The sequence below is a fragment of the Rhineura floridana genome, chromosome 2 (genome assembly GCF_030035675.1).
Source record: "Rhineura floridana isolate rRhiFlo1 chromosome 2, rRhiFlo1.hap2, whole genome shotgun sequence".
NCBI classification, from domain to species: domain Eukaryota; kingdom Metazoa; phylum Chordata; class Lepidosauria; order Squamata; family Rhineuridae; genus Rhineura; species Rhineura floridana.
In genome coordinates this window covers 233,985,575-234,004,152 of record NC_084481.1, presented here as the reverse complement: position 1 = coordinate 234,004,152, position 18,578 = coordinate 233,985,575, and the positions used below count along the sequence as shown (strand labels likewise).

Here is an 18,578-nt window from a genome sequence, read left to right as displayed (position 1 = left end):
CCCTTTTTCCTCGTGTGTCTTGTCTTTTTAAGATTGTAAGTAAGTCTGAGGACAACGGCTGTCCTACAACTGACTTTTGTCAGCCACTCTGGGAGCCTTTTTGCCTCAAGGGTAAGGTATAAATGCTTTAGATAACTAACTAACTAACTAATTAATTAATATGAAGGAGCTCCCAGGGCTCGTTGCAAGAGTCACTGCACAAAGGGGTCGATGTTATATCAAATTCAGCTCTGGTTCCCTGTAGCCTCTAACTTGGCCCTGCAACTTGGCCCTCACAAGCACTAGCAGCCCCACCTCAAAACTACCGGAGCCTACCTACCTCTCTTCACTCCTCTGGGTTCAATGGGAGGCCAGCACATGGCAGCCCCCGTGTGTTCTCACTGCCCTCATCAGTGTATGGTGTGATGGTACATAATGCAGCCACCTTGCCAATGCTAAGCTGGTTTGGGTCTGGTCAGCACCTGGATGGAAGACATCTTGAGAAGTAACAGGGCCAGGGCCAGAGGACAGCCAAGTTGGGCCCTGGCCAAGGGCTCCTGCGGCCCAGAAGGGCCCCTGAAGGGCCACTCCGTAGGGTGGGAGAGTAGCGCTCCTGTTTCACAATCCGCAGCAGCATCATAGAATCAAAGAATAGTAGAGTTGGAAGGGGCCTATAAGGCCATCAAGTCCTCAAGTCGAACCCCCTGCTCAATGCAGGAATCCAAACCAAAGCATTCCCGACAGGTGGCTGTCCAGCTGCCTCTTGAATGCCTCCAGTGTCGGAGAGCCCACTACCTCTCTAGGTAATCAACTCCTGACCCTGCCACAGATTGCAGAGAGGGAGCTCCCAGCCCCCCCTACAGATTGTGCAGGCCCGTGACGCCCATCCACACGCCCCATCTACCTCTCCTGTTGCTATGAATGCTGTGCATGCTGCGCGCGCATACCTACCATCAACCAAGATGGCGGCAGAGGCTTCTCTAAGGGGCTAACGCCCCTGCCACCATCTTGGTTGATGGCAGGCATGTGCGCGTGTAGTGTAGCACATCAATCAAGATGGCGGCAGGGGCATCAGCCTCTTAGAGAAGCCCCTATCGCCATCTTGGTTGATGGCAGCCACGTGCGCATCACACACAGGGCATTCCCATGAAGCAACAGGAGAGGTAGGTGGGGCAGGCAGGCACTAGCCGCAGGTCCAGGGCAGGCTGGTGCCCAAGGGCCCAATCATTCCTGGGGCTGGCCTTGACAGTTAAGCTATGGAGCTTGCTCCCACAGGAGGCAATGGTGGCCACCAACTTGATAAGGCTATAATTGGCTGCTAGCCACAATGGCTATGCTCTGCCTCACCATGGGAGGCAGCATGCTTCTGAATACCAGTTGCTGGAAATCGCAGGAGGGGAGACGGCTCTCGCACTCGGGTCCTGCTTTGGGGCTCTCCGTAAGAGGGATCTAGCTGGCCACTGTGAGAATAGGATGCTGGACTAGCTGGGCCCCTTTGGCCTGATCCAGACAGCACTTATGTTCTTCATATACAAGAAAGAGAAGAAACCATGTAAAATTAACCATAAAAATCAGAAAACACTTTAAATGCCTGCTGGAAGAGCATCTGCTTTGCATGCAGAAAGCCCCAAGTTCAATCCCTGGAAATCCCAGGTAGGCCTTGCAAAGACTCCCTGCCTAAAGCCATGGAGAACTAATGGCAGTCAGCAGAGATAACTCCGAGCCAGATCAAGGTACGGTCTGACTCAGGGACAAGGCAGCTCCCGACCTTCCTGGGCTCCTACGAAATAAAAAGAGGTCTTCACTAGGGGCCGGAAGTTCTACAGGGCAAGGGGGGATAAGAGGAAAAGCAACTCATGTGAAATGTGGTGTTGGAAGAGAGCTTTGCGGATACCATGGACTGCGAAAAAGACAAATAATTGGGTGTTAGAACAAATTAAACCAGAACTATCACTAGAAGCTGAAATGATGAAACTGAGGTTATCATACTTTGGACACATCATGAGAAGACATGATTCACTAGAAAAGACAATAATGCTGGGGAAAACAGAAGGGAGTAGAAAAAGAGGAAGTCCAAACAAGAGATGGATTGATTCCATAAAGGAAGCCACAGACCTGAACTTACAAGATCTGAACAGGGTGGTTCACGACAGATGCTATTGGAGGTCACTGATTCATAGGGTCGCCATAAGTTGTGATCGACTTGAAGGCACAAAACAACAACAACAAAACTGAGTCAGACCTTCAGGGGAAGGGTGGTGGCTCAACGGTGGAGCCTCTGCTGTGCCTGCAGAAGGTCCCAGGTTCAATCGCCGGCATCTCCAGGTACAGCTGAGTGAGAAAGACTCCCTGCCGGAAACCCTGGAGAGCTGCATTGGACTACACTGACCGGCAGCAGCTCTTTCAAACAGGAGTCATTCTCAGCCACACCTAGAGATTCACTGATAAGTAATACCAATATGAAGCCTCTGGAGTACAAGAACAGGTATAATATACTTGAACCCAGGCCTTCTGGCCTCGCCTAAGCAAAAAAGGAAGCCTTTCCCCAGCTTAAAGTCCCATCCCAAGTCCCAGCAACTCAACCCAGGAACCCCAGACTGGAGAATATTTATTAATTTTATAGAGGACCCCCAAGGTGACTTACAATTTAAAAGCTTTAACACTATATACTGACAGATTAAGGGGGGGGGGAGAAATCATCTTCAAAAACAGAGAGTGGAATACACTTTATAATTAGCCAAAATTCACACAGAACTAAAAGGTTTCAATAGCTCACCTAAACAAAGGTGAAGCCAGACTAATCTCCCTGGAGAAAGAGTTGAGGGGTTACCACAAAAAAGTCCCTATCAACAGTTCCCACCAACCTAACCTGTCTTGCTGGTGGAACATATAACAGGGCCTCCAAAGGTGATCTAGGGCCTTTTCAGTGGTGGCCCCCGAATTATGGAATGCCCTCCCAGATGAGATACGCCTGGCACCTTCTTTATTATCCTTTTGGCGCCAGGTAAAAACCTACCTCTTTGCCCAGGCATTTTAAGCTTAATTTTTAATTTTAATTTTAAATTGTAATTGTAATTTTTATTTTATTTTTATTCTAATTTTGTTCTTAAATATGTTTTATAATTGTATAGTGTAATCCACACTTGTTCGTATTTTAAAATCTGGTTTTATCTTGTTGTACACCGCCCTGAGAGCTTGTTGCTATAGGGCGGTTTAAAAATGCAATTAAATAAATAAAATAAATAAGAACATAAGAACATAAGAGCCTGCTGGATCAGGCCAGTGGCCCATCTAGTCCAGCATCCTGTTCCCACAGTGGCCAAACAGGTGCCTGGGGGAAGCCCGCAAGCAGGACCCGAGTGCAAGAACACTCTCCCCTCCTGAGGCTTCCAGCAACTGGTTTTCAGAAGCATGCTGCCTCTGACTAGGCTGGCAGAGCACAGCCATCACAGCTAGTAGCCATTGATAGCCCTGTCCTCCATGAATTTGTCTAATCTTCTTTTAAAGCCATCCAAGCTGGTGGCCATTACTGCATCCTGTGGGAGCAAATTCCATAGTTTAACTATGCGCTGAGTAAAGAAGTACTTCCTTTTGTCTGTCCTGAATCTTCCAACATTCAGCTTCTTTGAATGTCCACGAGTTCTAGTATTATGAGAGAGGGAGAACTTTTCTCTATCCACTTTCTCAATGCCATGCATAATTTTATACACTTCTATCATGTCTCCTCTGACCCGCCTTTTCTCTAAACTAAAAAGCCCCAAATGCTGCAACCTTTCCTCGTAAGGGAGTCGCTCCATCCCCTTGATCATTCTGGTTGCCCTCTTCTGAACCTTTTCCAACTCTAGAATATCCTTTTTGAGATGAGGCGACCAGAACTGTACACAGTATTCCAAATGCGGCCGCACCATAGATTTATACAACGGCATTATGATATCGGCTGTTTTATTTTCAATACCTTTCCTAATTATCGCTAGCATGGAATTTGCCTTTTTCACAGCTGCCGCACACTGGGTCGACATTTTCATCGTGCTGTCCACTACAACCCCGAGGTCTCTCTCCTGGTCGGTCACCGCCAGTTCAGACCCCATGAGCGTATATGTGAAATTAAGATTTTTTGCTCCAATATGCATAATTTTACACTTGTTTATATTGAATTGCATTTGCCATTTTTCCGCCCATTCACTCAGTTTGGAGAGGTCTTTTTGGAGCTCTTCGCAATCCCTTTTTGTTTTAACAACCCTGAACAATTTAGTGTCGTCAGCAAACTTGGCCACCTCACTGCTCACTCCTAATTCTAGGTCATTAATGAACAAGTTGAAAAGTACAAGTCCCAATACCGATCCTTGAGGGACTCCACTTTCTACAGCCCTCCATTGGGAGAACTGTCCGTTTATTCCTACTCTCTGCTTTCTGCTTCTTAACCAATTCCTTATCCATAAGAGGACCTCTCCTCTTATTCCATGACTGCTAAGCTTCCTCAGAAGCCTTTGGTGAGGTACCTTGTCAAACGCTTTTTGAAAGTCTAAGTACTCTATGTCCACTGGATCACCTCTATCTATATGCTTGTTGACACTCTCAAAGAATTCTAATAGGTTACTGAGACAGGACTTCCCCTTGCAGAAGCCATGCTGGCTCTGCTTCAGCAAGGCTTGTTCTTCTATGTGCTTAGTTAATCTAGCTTTAATAATACTTTCTACCAGTTTTTAAGCTAACTGGCCTGTAATTTCCGGGATCCCCTCTGGATCCCTTTTTGAAGATTGGCGTTACATTTGCCACTTTCCAGTCCTCAGGCACGGAGGAGGACCCAAGGGACAAGTTACATATTTTAGTTAGCAGATCAGCAATTTCACCTTTGAGTTCTTTGAGAACTCTCGGGTGGATGCCATCCGGGCCCGGTGATTTGTCAGTTTTTATATTGTCCATTAAGCTTAGAACTTCCTCTCTCGTTACCACTATTTGTCTTAGTTCCTCAGAATCCCTTCCTGCAAATGTTAGTTCAGGTTCAGGGATCTGCCCTATATCTTCCACTGTGAAGACAGATGCAAAGAATTCATTTAGCTTCTCTGCAATCTCCTTATCGTTCTTTAGGACACCTTTGACTCCCTTATCATCCAAGGGTCCAATCGTCTCCCTAGATGGTCTCCTGCTTTGAATGTATTTATAGAATTTTTTGTTGTTGGTTTTTATGTTCTTAGCAATGTGCTCCTCAAATTCTTTTTTAGCATCCCTTATTGTCTTCTTGCATTTCTTTTGCCAGAAAAGTTATGCCAGCATTTCCCCTCCCATAAAACTAGAACCTGGGGCATCCAATGAAGCTAAATGTTGAAGATTTAGGACAAACAAAAGGAAGTATGTCTTCAAGCAATGCATAGTTAAAATATGGAATTCACTCCCAAAAGAGTCAATGACAACTGCCAACTTGAATGGCTTTAAAAGAGGATTAGATATGTTCATGGAACATAAGGCTATTGATGGCTACTAGACATGATGACTATGTTCCACCTCCACTGTGGGAGGCAGTATGCTTCCTTCTCAATCATCCCATAGTGCAGGACTTGGAATAATGGACTCAAGTTACAGAAAACCAGATTTCGGCTGAACATCAGGAAAAACTTCCTAACTGTTAGAGCGGTACGACAATGGGACCAATGGCCTAGGGAGGTAGTGGGCTCTCAAGCCCTGGAGGCATTCAAGAGACAGGCAGACAGCCACCTGTTGTGCATGCTTTAAGTTGGATTCCTGCACTGAGCAGGGGGCTGGACTTGATGGCCTTATAGGCCCCTTCTAACTCTACTATTCTATGAGTCTATGAATACCAGTTGCTGGAAGCCACAAGAGGGGAGAGTGTTCTTGCACTCAGGTCCTGCTTGCGGGATTCCCATTGGGGTATTTAATTGGCCACTGTGAGAACAGGACGCTGGACCAGATGGGATGCTCGCCTGGTCCAGCAGGGCTCTCCTTATATTCGTAGGTCACATGGCAGAAATATATAAAATTATGCATGGCCTGGAGAAAGTGTATTGAGAAAAGATTTTCTCCCTCATAACACTAGAACTCGGGGACATCCAATGAAGCTGAATGTTGGAAGATTCAGGGCAGACAAAATAAAATACTTCTTCACACAGTGCACATAAAGTTAAACTATGGAATTCGCTGCCAGGGGAGGCAGCGATGGCTACCAACTTGGGTCAGAGGCAGTATGCTTCTGAATATCTGTTGCTGGAAACCACAGGAGTGGCCATGCTTCGGTCCTGCTTGTGGGCTTCCCATTGGGGCCTCTGGGTGGCCATTATGAGAACAGGATGGTAGACTAGGTGGGCTTTTGGCCTGATCCAGCAAGGCTTTCCTAATATTCGTATGTTCCTCAGCCTGTTTGAGCATGGAGGCCAGGATCGTAACAGCAGTAAGCACCAAGGTCTACTTTCAATAGGTACACCTCAAAATGCTGAAAAATTCAAAACCTCAGAATAACCTACTTTTAATTGCCATTTCTGTTGGAATTTATAGTGTGGCTCACATGTGTGGGTTCATCACTTTATTCCCCCCCCCCTCTGCCTCATGGATGGCAGGTGACTTCAGACAAGTTTAAGAACCTTAACGCTAGTTTAGTATAATGTCTAAACGGGCAAACCAAGATTTGTAGTCGGGAACCAGAAACCATGGTTGGAAATGGGTTTGCTACACTTTTGAAAAACATCCTTAGATGTGGTTAAGGTTCATTTAGAGGAGGAGAAGACAGAGGCGTCTGCGTCAAGAAAGGACGGTCATCAAAAACTGGGAGAGGTGGTGGAAAAAGGAGGCGACACCAAATCACGGAAACAAAAGGCAGAGTTCAAAACGTGGGCCTTTTCATCTTCCCTCCAGATGGCCCGGCAGCTGAGAGAATGGCTGGAATGTCTGGACCGCGCCAGCTGCTCAATGGTTCCCCGCCTAGGGATACAAGAATAGATCTAGCATGACCAGCCATCAGCCACAGCTGGCAATGGAGAAAACAGCCGAGTTTGGCCAAATCTGCACCAGGTGCTCTTGCACAGATCTGGTCCCTAAAGCCATTTAGTGGCTTGTTCCTGCCACTGAATTCTCCCAGCAATCAAAAGGAGCCATGGCCGTCAGAGCAAAGCTAATTCAGACTGCACTGCTCCCAGCCCCCAAGCCACCCCTCCATGACCTGCGTGCCCACATTGTGTCTTTAATTGTCCCTGAGATTTTTTTTTTTAAGTTGGAACAGATGGCTAAGCAAGGAAAGCTTCCAGATTTGCTCGCTTGACCATAAGACCGATGGCTATTTTAGGAACACCGCTTACTCCTGTGCTCTGATGAAAAGATATCAAGGAGGCACCCACAGCACAGTGGGGAGGAGAGCCTGGCTGGGAGTTCAGAGTCTGCGAGTTCAAATCCCCGCTCGTGTCTCCTGGGTGTCAAGGGCCAGCTAAAGATCACCTCAGGGGTTATGTGCCCTGCCACCTGTGCAGCCGTGGGCAAGCTGCAGAGTCCCAAGGAGCCCAGTTGCAGACAAGGAAGGGGCTGGCTGGTGCAGCTATGGCAAGCTGAGCAGGCCCTCGCCAGCTGGGGAAGACTAGCCTCAGGGGGAGGCAATGGGAAACCCCCTCTGAATACTGCTTACCATGAAATCCCTAGTCACGGTAGCCATAAGTCGGAATTAACTTGAAGGCAGTCCACAACTCTGAAGGAAATGGCACCTGACTTGCCAGCACAGGTAAAGAGGTGAGAGTATGTCCTCCTAACCAGTTTTGCACTGGCTTCCAGCTCACTTCCAGGCACAATGCAAGGTGCTGGTTTTATAAGGGCATTTCTTGTACAGAGCCAGACCACACTGACTTGTCAACACTGGGCTGTAGGCATCCCATCCCGTCAGCACATGGATTTTTGCTTGAGCAATGGGACCTTCGCCCCTCTCCTCCCATGCCCCTCCTAAACCTGTTCTGGGGGTTCTCCCAACCATCTGGAGCAGATGTGGGAAGTGCGTGGGGAGAGGAGGAACAGATTGGCCCCTTCCCCTTTTATCTTTCAACACCTTTCAGAGCCTGGAAGCAAGAGGCTGACTATCTGAGTAGATGAGGCTTAAATGACTCTGCATTAGGATCATCTTCTGGAATTGGGCACAGACTTTGGCACATGAAGACTTCAGTGCTTTGCTTCGATCACAAGGTTCGCCTACACATGGAGGGCATCGCGAACCAGAAGAAAACTTTACACAAGTTTTCTAAAATCAGAGTTTTCAGAGTTTGGTACTTGGCGAGGAAGCTAAGAGAAGCGTTTGCTCGCTCACCAGCAAGGCGAGGCAGCTGGAACCCGAAAGAGACCCAGTTCTTGTTCTTAGCATCAGCCTTTGCCCACCTGGTGCCTTCCACATGTTTCGGACTACAGCTCCCATCACCCTTATGGGGGTTGTAGTCCGAAACATGCACCAGGTGGGCGAAAGCTGCCACACATCATGCACCTCAGAAGTTCAAGGGGCTTTTTTGTGTGTGAGAAGTGGTTCAACCTTCTTCTCAGGAGGTTCACTGAAATTAGAAAAACATCTCAGGACGAGGGAGCAAAATTAAGAAGAGGGGGAGCCATTTTCTGCTTGGCTTGAAGCTCCTCCCATTTTGATCAGGAAGTGCCATTCTTGGCCCTCCCCAGCTGCCCATAGGCTCCTCCCATCCTACTAGGCTCCTCCCCCTGATCTACCAGGTTCCACCCCCATGTCACGGGGTAGAGCCTCAGGAGACCTGGCAATGCCACCACGTCTGCCTCCTCCCCCAGGCATGTCACAGCCTTCTTTGAAGGATATGGACTGTTATACAATGATGGGACTCTACTGTATATTTATTCTCTCTCTCTCTCTCTCTCTCTAGGTTTTCTCTAGGTTTTGCAGACTAGGTTGATTTGAGATTTTAGCCGGTTTGATGATATTTTTTGGTGTAATTATTGATACTGTTGTAGTTTTTTATTATTATGTTCTGAATTTGTTTATATTATATTATTTAGTTCTTGATATGGAAGCTGCTTTGAGGTCACCTGGTGATGAAAAGTGGCATACAAATATACTAAATAAATAAATAAAACTACCTGCTGCTGTACTCATCTGGGCAACTTTTAAGTTGAAACCTATCCCAGTCTGCATCTGTGTTAAAATTGCTTTTAATATGTCTTTTAATGTCTTTAACTTTTTTTTTAAAAAAAGATGTCTTTAAAGTTTTTTTTTAATGTTTTTAACGTTGTTTTGTTTTAATGTATTTTAAAGTCTTTTTATGATGTTTTAAAGTGTTTTTAGTGTTTCTGTTTGCCACCCTGGGCTCCTGCTGGGAGGAAGGGTGGGGTATAAATCAAATAATAAATAAACTACGTCAATGATTTCGTTCTCTACCGGAGCCCTGTTAATTCTGCACCGTGCCCTGTTTTTATAGCATCTGCTCTCCCATCTCTCCTGCAGCCACTCTGAGCTCCGCAGAGCAACGGTGGGGAATCACAGTCTCTCAGGCTAGCCTACCTCACAGGGTTGTTGTGAGGATAAAATGGAGGGGGAGGAGAACCACGTACACCACCCTGAACTTTTTGGAGGAAAGGTGGGATTTGAAAATCATAATAAATAAAATTAAATAAATCTGTGCCCTCCCCACCAGATGTTGTTGGAATTCCGGTCCCATCAGCCCCAGCCAGTGTGGACAATGGTTAGGGATGATGGGAGCTGCAATCCAGGAACACAGCAGGATAATGATAATAAAGAAAGGTGTTCTAGCCACTATTAACCCTGCTTTATGAAGCACCAGTAGTGCGGTGGGAAATTTAGGAGTGCAAGGTCCCTTCATGATAGTCACAGCCATGCCCCCTCCCATTTTTATTGCTGCTGGGTTGAGAATGAGATCCTTGTTAATGCCTTCTCTCGCAACAACAGACATCCCTAGGAGCCAATAAGCATGAAAGGGAAGAGTGTTGGCTACTGAGAAGAGTCTTCTCAGTGACTGACTCACTTCCTTTCACTCTGATAGGCTCCAATCAGCAGGAAAGGTCAAGGAAGCACGTTAAAAGATTCTTCGCAGTGGCCAACATACCCCTTTCATGCTGAATGGCTCATAGGACGTTGAAGACATAGGGACTCCGATCCCCAAAACGGAAGGGGTCTAAGACCCCCTTCAAGACCCTGGATGACTACATCCCTGTGTAGCACAGCAGCAGCCCTGCTGACTCCCACCAAAGGTCTATTACGTCCAACAGCAGCTGGCCAAATGCCTCCCCTGCTGAGATCCTCACATGCAAAGCACAGACACAGCCGTCATCTCTTGATCTGTCTCTCCAGCATCCAATATTTAGGGCTAGACTGCCTCTGAACATGGAAGTTTCATTACATGCAGGCACTCCAATTAACCATCACAACTAAGCAGCCGCTATGATGAGCCTCTCGTCCTTGACTTTGGCTAACCCTTTTTAATGCCATCTAGGCCACCAGTCACCACCACTTCCCACGGCAGTGAATTCCACAAACGAATGGTGTATTGCAAGGTCGTGAAATTTCAGGCATCGTGGCTGACTCTGGCCCTCCAAACCTCTCTGTCAGGCCCTCAGGACTCTCCACAGGCTGCACCCCTGGCTGGGATGTGACCTTGAGCTGCAACTGTGGATCCTGCTTGCCTGGATAGAGGGATGCATGTGGGAATATAGAAACCCCTGACGTTTACACGGCTGGAACGTAGCTTACTTTACAAAGGTAAGAGCCACATCTATTGCTCCACCCACATTTGCCTCTGGCCCTGCCCACCACTGACATGTGGCCCCCGGAAAGCTGCCCAGGAAGGAACACGGCCCTCTGGCTCAGGAAGGTTCCCTGCCCTGGTGTGCTGTGCAATGGAAGCCTTCCTTTTGGTCTGCCCTCAACCTGCTGCAGAGACGCTACTAGAGCTGGAGAAAGGAGTTTGGCCCACATATACAAGTGCAGGGGTAATACATATTTTGATGCCACAGAGCGCAGTCGCCTTGGTGCTTTTCACAGAGAAGGTTCCCCCTACCCCCAGATCACACACCAACCACTTCATGGTGCCAATCTAGTGGGAAAGACCAATGCAGTGGCAGCTAGTGGCTCCATGTCAGTGGGGCAGTGGAATCTGCTCCAGGTTTTAGTCCAAACTGTCAAGGAGCTCCTTTAGCACCTTGGACTGCTCCTTGAATGTTCGGACTAAAACCCGGAGCAGACTGCACTGCCCCACTGACATTGGAGCCACTAGCCACCCCTGGACCCGTGCCACACAGCTGCTAAACCGACACAGACACAAATTCTCCATGACTGTACCACAGAGAAGCACCTCCCTGGCCACAGCATGTGGGGAAGGGCCACTGCCAGTTCCAACATTATTTATACACACAGCATCATCCATACACACATGGTGCCTTGGCCAACTTGGTGCCATCCTGGTTGGGGCTGATTATAGCTGGAGTCCAACACATCTGAAGGGCTTTAAGTTGGCAAAGGCTAGCGTAATGCCACAGCAAAGAGAGAGAGAGAGATTGTTCTCTCCACCAAGGAGCTTACAGCTTAAAAGTTTGACGGACCAAAATGAGACAGGGGAGGAGCAAGGCAAACAAGGAATGAACGAGGCCAAGTGCAACAACATAGGCTTCATCACAAGTGAAATGGGGGGGGGGTTTACAGGAACAAGCCGCCTAAAAATGGAGGTAAGGAACTGTTTCTTTGGAAGTAACCCCCTGTCAATACCTCTCTGCATGTGGATAAGCTAGCAAGTCAGGTGCAAAGCTTCCCCCTGCCATGTTAGCTTTTCACACGCAGGGGATTTTGGCATAGGAGTGCTTCCACGCAAGCCGCCCACATACTCCTGGAGATGGATCAGTCCGATGAGGACTGTGCCACTCCACCTTCGCTGAACTTTGAATCAATCCACTCTTACATGACCTTTCTTCCAGAATCTCATAATGGTTTTGCTTTGCCAAAACCCACCTCCCAAATGATGAGTTTAAACATTATTTAAGGAAGGCTTCCACCACCCCACCGTGCTTGTGGGCTGCCAAGGCTACGCTGGGACTTAACGGTTGCTTTGGAAGGGAATAGCTCCTCTAAGAAACTCAGGCCCAAAGCAAAGCAGGCAACGTCTTCCATGCAAGATAGGGGAGCGGCCTGGGATTTCCCTCTGCTCTCAATTACTCCGCAGGCTGCAGGTGTTGTGGACTGATTAATTGTCAAGTAGTCGGGCAATTAACAACCTCTTAATTGAGCAGTTGGGTGTCACCACATCAAAGCAAGAAAGCAGGTCGGTCAGAAAGCAGGTAACAATGTTTGCAGCACTTGCTCCGAGGGGGAGAGGATGATAGGTACACAGGAGGGGACCCAAAGAGTTCTACTCGACAGAAAGCTGCTGGTAGTCAGTGTAAACAATACTGAACTAGATGGACCAAGAGTCTAACCATTTCCTAATTTCTTATATCCTTATTATCTGTGCCGGCCCATAAGAAAAAATCCGAATCCATATTAGGGCAATGGCTTTATGAGGCCAGCCAATATATTTGAAAACAGTGTGCAAGCTTCTGGGTTCTCCAGAACGCTTCATCAGGCTAGATGGTAAACAGAGCAATGGCCGTGGGGAGAGGGTGTGGTGGTAGGAGAAAAAAGCTGGCAGTGAAACTAGAGGGGCTGCATCCAGCCACAGTATCAAGAGGGAATGGGTGAGGAAGTAGCAGGCATTCAAATGACGCTCTTTTAGGAGTTATGCAGGGTGAAACAGGGTCACTTTAAAGACAGAACAAAAAAGGTCTCCTGAGCAGTTACCTGGAGGTGATTCTTACTCACCACAGGCAACAAGGTTGTGGTGCCAGTGATGGGGGTGGGATAGGGGCCCATGGACTCCAATACCCATCAGCTTCAGCCTGCATGGCTGACAGTAAGGGATGATGGGGTTTGTAGTGCAACCACGACATCGGAGGGGGCGGCATAGGTTTCCCACCCCTGAATTAGAGATTAGATAACTGGGACTGCTGAGATCCAGGTTTAAATCAGACATGAAGCCCTTGCTGGGTAACCTTGGAGCAGTCGCTCTCTCTCAGCCGCACCTACCTCACTGGGTTGTTGTGAGGATCACATGGGGGTAAGGGAACCATATATGCCACCTTGGGCTCCTTGGAGAAAGGTGGGGTACAAATGCATTGAATAAAGGTAAGTTATAGGCTTGCCCCAGAGGTAGAAAAAATAAAGCACTGTTGCACCCTCTATGCATGCAATAGACTGTTAAGTAAACTTTCCAGGGCTGTGGCTCAGTGGTGGAACACCTGTTTTGCATGCAGAAGGTCCCAGGTTCAATTCCTGGCATCTCCAGCTAGGACGGGGAATGTCCCCTGCCTGCAATCCTGGAAAGTTGCTGCCAGTCAGTGTAAACAATACTAAGGCAGATGGCACTTTCCTACCTATGAATATGGTACAGGAGTCAATGCAGTTAAGCTCTCAAGTCAACCAGAGGAGTACAAAGAGCTCCACTCCCATTCCTCACCTGCCTTTCTCAGCCTGCCCCCTTTCTACAGATGCCCACACCGTCCCCTGGGACAGCAGCTGCATCTGCTGTTCTTGCACCTGGGTCGTGCTTGCGGGCTTCCCCCAGGCACCTGGTTGGCCACTGTGAGAACAGGATGCTGGACTAGATGGGCCACTGGCCTGATCCAGCAGGCTGTTCTTATGTTCTTATGCATGCCCTGATTACCTTTTCTTGCTGTGAAAAGCTATCGATTTTGGCAAACCTAGTTGCTGTTAAAGTCACAGGAGCCAGCCAGCCAGGCTTATTGTTTGTTTTCATCCATTGGTAACCTTACATCCTTACACTGTTGTTGTTATGTGCCTTCAAGTTGATTTCGACTTACGATGACCCTATGAATCAGCGACCTCCAATAGCATCTGTCGTGAACCACCCTGTTCAGATCTTGTAAGTTCAGCTCTGTGGCTTCCTTTAGGGAATCAATCCATCTCTTGTTTGACCTTCCCCTTTTTCTACTCCCTTCTGTTTTTCCCAGCATTATTGTCTTTTCTAGTGAATCAGGTCTTCTCATGATGCGTCTATGATAACTTCAGTTTCATCATTTTAGCTTCTAGTGATAGTTCTAGCTTAATTTGTTCTAACACCCAATTATTTGTCTTTTTCGCAGTCCATAGTATCCGCAAAGCTCTCCTCCAACACCACATTCCTTACACACATGGGAGAAAATAGCTGCTGGGTGCGGGGAGGCTTTATCCTGTCGGGTACCCAGCAGGATGCAAGAGGGTGGCTCTTCTGACCTCTCCAACGGGAGAAGTCCCATGGGACTTCCTCAATGGAATCTTGCCTTTTGGCTCTCATTCATTTTTCACAAGCTCCACTCACATACGGGCGGGCCTTGCAGAGCAGAAACATCATGCACAGTATCTTGAAGTGGGAATCACAGTGGACCTTGTTTCTCAGGTATTTGAACAAGTGCCAGCTGCTAGAACCAGCAGGAGGGGAGGGCATTGCTCTTGAGCTCAGGTCCTGTTCTGGGGCTTCTCTTTGGGGCATCTGGTTGGCTAGTGTGAGAACAGGAGGCTGGACTAGATGGCCTCCCTTTGGCCTGACCCAGCTATAGGGCTCTTCTGATGTTCTTACTTGCTACAGCTGGTGCTCAGCTTTGAACTAAGCAGTGCTGAAGATGCTCCTTAACTCTTCCCCACACTAAGCAGTTACCTTCCACGCCTGGTTGTGCACCACAGTCATTGCGCATCAGACTCCCTTGCAGAAGCACTTTGTAGGCAAGGATCAACTTCATGCGCTAAATTCCTGTGTGCCGAGTGGCTGTTAGAAGTACAGGTGCAGGGCCACAATAAATAATGAAAATAAGAAGTGGCAATCTTAACTGTGCCTCCCATCCATTTCCACAACATGTCAATTTAATGGCCAGCCTTCCAAGTCCAGTGTCTCATAAATCGCATGCAGTTCACAGCAGACAAAGCTTCATAGCAGAAAAGGCTCTTATGGGAGACCAGAGCACAAAGCCGGAAGCAGCACCCATGATAGCAGTCAATCACTTTGGAAACTACTTTAGTCTCTCTCTTCAAGGGTCACCGAGAAAGCCAATCTTACCGCTAGCAGCTGTGCTCATCTACCAAGAACAGCAATCATTCACATCCCTCAGTTCCAAGCATTTGTGCAACTTGCGTTTATCTATCACCACCTCTTCCCACATCTGATTATTTGGGACAGGCGACGATTCCAGTAAAATTAACTATCGACACAATCCTAACCATGTCTACTCAGAGGTTAAGTGCTATTGTAGTCAATGAGGCTTACTCCCAGGTAAGCAAGGTTAGGATCGCAGCCTAAAGCCCCTCCCAAGTTGGCAAAGAAAGGGAATTTATGAACTGGGCCAAGGTCCTTGGGAGATTAGCCAAGGATAAAGTTGCACAGAGAGCGTTAGGATTTATGGGAATAGCTCCGAAACAGCCGGCGAGCATTGTGAATATTTAAGACACTCCAGGATTTGCATTGTAATGGGGGTCTTTTGATAAGAAGCCCTCCCTTAACAAGGGGGAGGGAAGAGGGCAATATGCCAATCTGGTTTTATTTTGCAAAAAGAGAAAAAATTACAAGCCAATGATGCAGGCAATAACTCATCAAATCTCCTGCACTGAGGGCCTCATAAGGCACCCTTTCCTGGTTTTTGAAAGGAAGCCCCAAACTAGGGGCGATGACGGTAAGATGGGGGCATAAGAAACAGCAGGTCTGCCCATCCGGCACCTCCACTTTTGTCCAGGAATAGCAATTATGTAATTGGCAACCTTGCCACCCAGTGCTTTCTGATCAAGCTTTTGTTCTGCAGCCTATCCTTGCTGGAGGGCTTGCCGAAACATTGAACATCTCACTCAGAACCCGGAAACATCTCCTTTAACATACAGTCTTTCTGATTATTTGCTTGTTTTGGCAAAGTGTGAAAGGGCAGATACCAAGAAAGCAAATGCACACGACCCACACGCAGACACACACCTTGCCACGACTGATGCGGTCTCTCAGCTTGTCTGGCTCCCAACGGGAAAAACTTAAAATTTAGTGCAAGCTCGCGAGGAGAACCAGGCACAAGAGGCCAACCTACAACAGCCAGGATTTTTGCCCCGGCTGCCTCTCCTTACCTCCGCTCTTGGGAACAGGCACCTTTCCCGATGGCTTCTAAAACCTGGAAGAACCTCAGGTTTTCTTTCGGAGCTGCCAGATGGCTCCCTCTTCACTTACTTCAAGAAGAGGCTTTGGGAGAAGCGGGTCAGAGGAAGGGCAGCATCCCAGCCTCACCTTGGTCTAAAATCCTCTGGGCAACAGTACCCACCAGCTTTAAGACCCTTGCATGCCTCTCTAGCAGATGCCTGCAATGAAGTTTGCTCCCAAAACAGACACAAAACCAACCCAGCCCGGGGAGGCAACAACTCCCTCTCTCAGTTGCAATCCCCTCGGCTGTTGGGGCTTCCAGGCTGGAGCGGGAGGGCGCCTCCGAGTGCAATTTACAAGAAACAATGAAACTGACTAGACCCCCCCTCCCCTTCTCCATTGTTCAAGCCTGAGTGAAAGGCGGACGGGGGGGGGGGCGGAGGGAGAGAAAGGGAAAGTAGCCGCCGGCTGCGGCAGCTTTTGCTGGCGGCAGGTGCTAGGAGAGCATCCTGAGGAAAGAGCTGGCGGAGCAAAGTGGATTCTGCACCGGGGAAAGTGAGGGCGCGAGGGGCTTCCTCCGCCGGGGGTTTTCGCCAGCGAGGCCAAGGAGCCCCAAAGCGGGTCCCCAACCCGACTTGCCCGCCTGGGGGTCCCACCCCAAGGGCACCCCAAGGGCACCCCAAGGGGTGACGCCCCCCTCCCCATCGCGCGGCAGCCAGCCCCCTCACCTGCCAGGGGAATTGAAGGGACCGGCGCGCCGCCCTCCCCTCTTCCAGCGACCCTGCGAGAAGAGTCTCCCCCTCCCAAAACAGAGGCTTTTGTTAGGAGCCCCAGACGCGCTCGGGGGTCCCTGGCGGGGGAAGAGCCCCAGCGACATTTGCATGGCGAAGGGGCGGCACCAGAGGGGGCAGCGGAGAGCCCGCCCCCTGCTCCGCCAGCCCGAGTGCCCCCCCCCGGCACAGTCGCCTCTACCTCCCGACCTTGCAGGGGAGGGGCTGCCTCCTCCGCCCCCCCCAGTTACATCACAACAGATCCTCTTTCTCTGCAATGCCCCCCATTTGCTGTGCTCATCTCCTCCCAAGCCCCCAATAGCCTCCCCACGGAGAGAGCTCCACTGTGAACCCCGCCCCCCCCGTCCTTGTCTGCACCCCCCCCAGCCTCAGTCGGCTCCCTCCTCATCCTTCTGCCATGCAAACTCGCCGTCTCTGGAACGCCCCCGCTTTGCCAATTCTGCCAGCTGCCCCCGCCTCTCACTTCTCTACACTCAGCGCACCCCCCCTCCCAGTAGGCAGGAGCGTCCTTAGAAATGTTTCTGCGGGAGAGGGGTTAAGGTCTATGAATCGTCAATACAGGTGATTATTAACTCCCTCCACCCACCTACACTCAAAGTTCGGGGGGGGGAGATGAACACCCTTGCCAACTGGGCTTCTTCTCCAGAACGCCCCCCCTAAGCCGCCACAGCGCTCCAGCTATGACGGCAGCTCCCCTTCTCTCAAATGAACCCCCCATTGCCTTTGCAAACACAAGTCAGGCTCCCGCGGGTCCCCTGCTTGGAAACAGCCCCCCCCCGGCAGGTTCCGCGGGCAGCATCCGGCCCCCACCTTCCCACCCCTCGTCCCCATGCCCCCTCTAGCGGTCGCCCTGCGCATCGCCTTCGGCTCAGGTTCCGCGGCGGCGGCGAGGGTCGACTCGGGCGCAATGCCGGCGCGCGGCCCGGCAAGGAGCCGCCTTACCTGCTTCAGGGCCCGGCGCTTGTTCCCCGCGCAGCCCGCAGCGGCATCGCTTGCCCTGCAGCGGCTCTTCCTCCTTCTCCTCCTCCCCGCGGCTCAGCTGGGCGGCGGCTGCAGGTCCCGCGCCATGGCCGGTACCGAGCAAGGGCGGCCCAGAAGCAGAAGCAGAAGCAGGCCGGGGAGGGCGGGCTTGTGCGCTGGGAACGCCCGCGAGGCGGAGGCGAGGCTGGAGACCTCCCTTCGCCGGCGCCTGCAGGGGGCGAGGCAGAGTAGCGGCAGCCGGCCCTGCTGTTAGGCGGTGGGAGGCAGCGGCCTCAGGCGGCTGATTTTAGGTTTCTTGGAAGGGCAGCGAGTCTTCCATGCTTGAATTTCTGCCTGCCGAGGCAGGTCCTCTGGTTTTGTTATATACATCAGATTTTTATTTATTTATAGCTCCAGGCGTTTTCAGGTGCTCCTTGGCTTCATAATCAATGTTTTTATTACTCATTTTCTGTTTGTCCTTGTTATGTGCCTCCAAGTCAACTACGAGTTATGGCGACCCTATGAATCAGCGACCCCCAAGAGCATCTGTCATGAGCCACCCTGTTCAGATCTTGTAAGGTCAGGTCTGTGGCTTCCTTTACAGAATCAATCCATCTCTTGTTTGGCCTTCCTCTTTTTCTACTTCCTTCTGTTTTTCCCAGCATTATTGTCTTTTATTATTTATTTATTTATTTATTAGTCGCTTTTT

General features: G+C 49.5%; 1 protein-coding gene across 10 annotated transcripts in view; it reads right to left on the bottom strand.

The window, feature by feature from the left end:
- Positions 1–18,066, bottom strand: part of NIN (ninein) — a 131,231-nt gene extending 113,165 nt beyond the window's left edge. For 8 of the 10 annotated variants that reach the window (XM_061612555.1, XM_061612560.1, XM_061612559.1 and 5 more), the window contains exon 1: positions 17,852–18,066. The gene's annotated coding sequence lies outside the window, so the exon portion shown is untranslated. Of the gene's footprint in view, positions 1–16,108; positions 16,217–16,846; positions 17,098–17,851 lie in introns of those variants that run through there. The other 2 variants (XM_061612557.1, XM_061612556.1) reach the window with 2 other exon arrangements.
- Positions 18,067–18,578: the final 512 nt, after the last annotated feature.